Raw genomic sequence first — 3,797 nt, forward strand, 5'->3', positions numbered from 1 at the left:
TTTATTGATTTATTGTCATTTTTTTGGGCTTGCATGAGTGGGCCGGAATATAATAGTACATTTTAAAGAGGGCCCGTTTAAAAACCGGTTAAAGCCCGTTTAACATTAAACATGTCCGTAGCCCGGTTAAGACCCCACTAAAGCCCGATTAAGGTGGCCCGATTATAGCCCAAGACCGACCGACCGAATATAAAGTGTACCATGTCCTCAATAACTAAGCCCGATTAGTTAAATGGGCGGACACGGTGTAGCCTTTGAAAGTCTTCAAGCCTGATTAAGCCCGACTGAAACTGAACCGACCCGACCGATTGACACCCCTACCATGGCTCTCTCTCTCGCACACTCATCGTTTTGGGTCCTCTTGTGGAAATGGCGCTGTGACAGTATGAGCTCGATCCCCATGCACGTAGTTGGTGGCATTGTCTGCGGCTTTGATGTGTATTGAATAATCATTTAAGGCTGACAGTGTAGGCAAAACAGTCTCTGTTCCTTCCCATATGCCAAATTTAGTCACCATTTCATGAACTCCTCTGCCATTCTTATCTGGTATGGCTGAATAGTCCTTTTAGTAGTAGGCCTACTGGCACGGTAGCTTGACTTGAACAGAAGGGCCCAGCTGTTAATATCCCCAAGCCCAAGTAGTTCCGGGAAAAGTCCAAGAACCCTAATCATTGCCACCATTAATTTCATTTGGGAGGATTTGCAGCTTTAAGAACCAGATGGAATTATGAACCACATCACCAATTAAGTAAATTGGGTTTAGATCTGTCACCTGAAAATTAGGTGGGCCTAAAATTTTATTGGTAGGTAGATTTTAAGGTTTTCTACTCACATGTCAAGTTTAAGTTTAATTAGAGTTGTTCATATAACAAAACAAAACATGGATAAATCTAAAATTACTAAGAAGATACACGTGACTATGATGCAACAAAGCAAGGATATTGTCGCCTTTCCATGGGAACGACGAAGTGCTTCTTGAAATATACAGTTGTAGCATTGTCATCTAACCCAAATGATATGGGTTTGGGACACCTTTTACCTCTTGGGCATCCATGGTAAACCAATGTGTGGAGGAGGCCTTGTCCCTCATTCCCAGATCTTCAAACTTTCAATAATTTATTCACCATTATCTCAATTCTCAACACCCCATGTGTTCTCGTGGAGTCCTCTCTCATATTTTTGGATGTAGCTTTGTCGGAGAGGCCACAGGCCATGTGTATTGATTGTTATGCTTTGGATCCTGGTAGGAACTTTTCATGGCTGCCTCTGAACATCCCTTCCCCAATTCGGATTTAGTTGGTGAGACCCTTACTCTTAGACTTGGTCTTAAGTTAGCATTGAATGCTGGCTTGAGCCGTGTTACCCTTCATTCAGACGGCTAAATTCTGATCTGATGTAACTTTGACAAATCTTCCCACCACTGTCAACGATAGCCATCATTGTGATGGGCATTCATCTACTTTAGAATTGTTTTGATTACTGTTCCTTGTTACACATAATAGATCTGAGAATCTTGTTGCCATGCCATTTTCAAATGGGCAGATTCCTACGAGGTATTTAGAATTCTGCTTTTATGGAGGATATTCTAAAGTTTGTATGCATGTTTTTGCTTCTGAGGCCTAATAATATCTCCCCCCCAAACCCAACTTTGGGTGGGAAAAAAAAAAAGCCATTGGCTTGGGTTTCCTTATTTTAAATGACCAACTACAAGTAGCCATTCCATTATTGCATTTGTTCCCTAGCCTCACTTTTTTTTTCAGTTGAGGGTCCCACCCTTAGGCTTAGAATAAGTCGACATTTAGGGTTGATATGAGGAGGGATGCCCTCCCTCAAGATTACCAAGTCCTTGTTTGATGGACTCAAATTCTCTACGTGAGTGGTGAGTGGCTGTGAGGATCCAACGGCTAAGAGGGTCTTGGCATGCACCTCATCTATTGAATTCTTACTGCCACTCACTACATCTCTTCAAAGGATTTCTGTATTTATTTGATGCTTAACTGAAATAGGTGTTTGCCCTCCAACAACGTTGTCCACCATTATCTCAAATATCATGTTAATTTCTACGAGATAAGTTTGATTCTCACTCTTTTCTTTTTGACAATGCTCTTGTTCATGCTCTTGCTTAGTGGGCAGTGAGTAACCCTTTAGGGGTTTCTAGGAGACCTCATTTGGAGAGGATCTTCTTTAAATAAAAAACAAAGAGGCTACAACAAAATATGAAATTTGACATGTAACATTTTAATTGTCGTAGTTATTATATCACTCTTTCACATGACAAAACAACTATGCCACGCATGACAAATTTGATCTGTGAGTTGTCAACCACAAAAACTTATACTTTTTTATTGCAACCGCAAAAACTTTTACTTCTCGTTTGCAACCACAAAAACTTTACTTTTTTATTACCCACGTCACCATGTGTAAGTGGTTGGATGACATTTAACCATCTCTAATTTCACCCAAGCAGATTCCCTACCATAAACTACCAATTTCGGCCCCATTTGATCAATTTAGTTAAAATTTTTATATGAATTTAACAATATCACCATATAATCTATTATATCATGCATCTAATTTTCATGGTGTAAAACTAATCCATTCTGGTGTCATATTGAATGAATTCGTTTCTCACTTTTGTTTGAAATTAGTATCTCTCTGTGTTTGTCCCTCTCCTCTCAAATTAAGATGGATATGTCATTTCATAGGAAAGGGAAGAGAGATAGAGATAGGAAGACACTTGCATACATTACGCAGCCTGATAGCATTACTTTCTCTCCATTTTCATATTCAAACCCATCACACCTCTCTCCTAATAGTTAGCAACCTTCATTGTGATACCCAATTAGATGCTAAGGATCCTGACCTTGCATTTCATTTTACATTTTAATCCACAAGTAATGTTTGATAGACCATCCTCACCGTCCATATCCAAAAGTAAAATGACCCACAAACCAAAAATTAGCCAAATTAAAGATAAAATTGAATCAGGGCTGTGCTCTACTCCTGCGTACAACTGTTCCTATCGGATCCTTGTTCCTCTGAGAAGGTAAATTTAGGCCCAATATCTTGTCAGAGTTTGGGCCCAGGCCCATAGGGTGTGCCTCTTAATTGGGCTTTATTCATCTATTTAAACTTTGTTATCTTCCCCCCGAATCGTTACCCAAAAAACTGTCTTCCTCCCTAATGGTCCTAAGTCCTAACAGTGGTCCTGTGACTTCAAAGAGATTCCCTACTTTGAAGGAGGAACGGAAAGCAGTGGCGATTCCATCAGAACTGACGGATTCCGGTGGGATAATGAAGATCGTGGGGGTTAAACTATTCCGGTCTTGGGGGTTGCTTTCTCTTCTATCGGCCTGTGTTATAGGGAGAATTGTCACTTCTCCTGTTTATTATTCTTCTTTCTTCTGACACCATTTTTCTTACAAAAATAAAAAAGAAATTAACGAGAACCCTTCATGTTCGAAACATCATTAATGATTTCCCCAGCTATGGTATTTTCCATGGCAATCAGGCATCGTCGCCGTCACCATTGTTCTATCAGGAGCAGCTTCTAATGTGTAAGTTGGCCCATGAAAGACCACAAGTACCATTACTTAGCCTGGGTGTCATGGAATGGAGGGCCACCATGTATGTTGTTATTTGTATAACAATAGGGTGTGTGAATCAAAGGGACTAGTGGTAGCTAGTACTATCTGCTATTGCTTTTCATATTATTTTATATGTGAGTTGTGCCTTTTATGTGTGGTTTTCTTCTCTTCTTTCCTTCCCAGTGGAGTAACTGAGCAACTTTACTTTTT

The sequence above is a fragment of the Macadamia integrifolia genome, unplaced genomic scaffold (genome assembly GCF_013358625.1).
Source record: "Macadamia integrifolia cultivar HAES 741 unplaced genomic scaffold, SCU_Mint_v3 scaffold337, whole genome shotgun sequence".
Classification (NCBI taxonomy): Eukaryota; Viridiplantae; Streptophyta; class Magnoliopsida; order Proteales; family Proteaceae; genus Macadamia; species Macadamia integrifolia.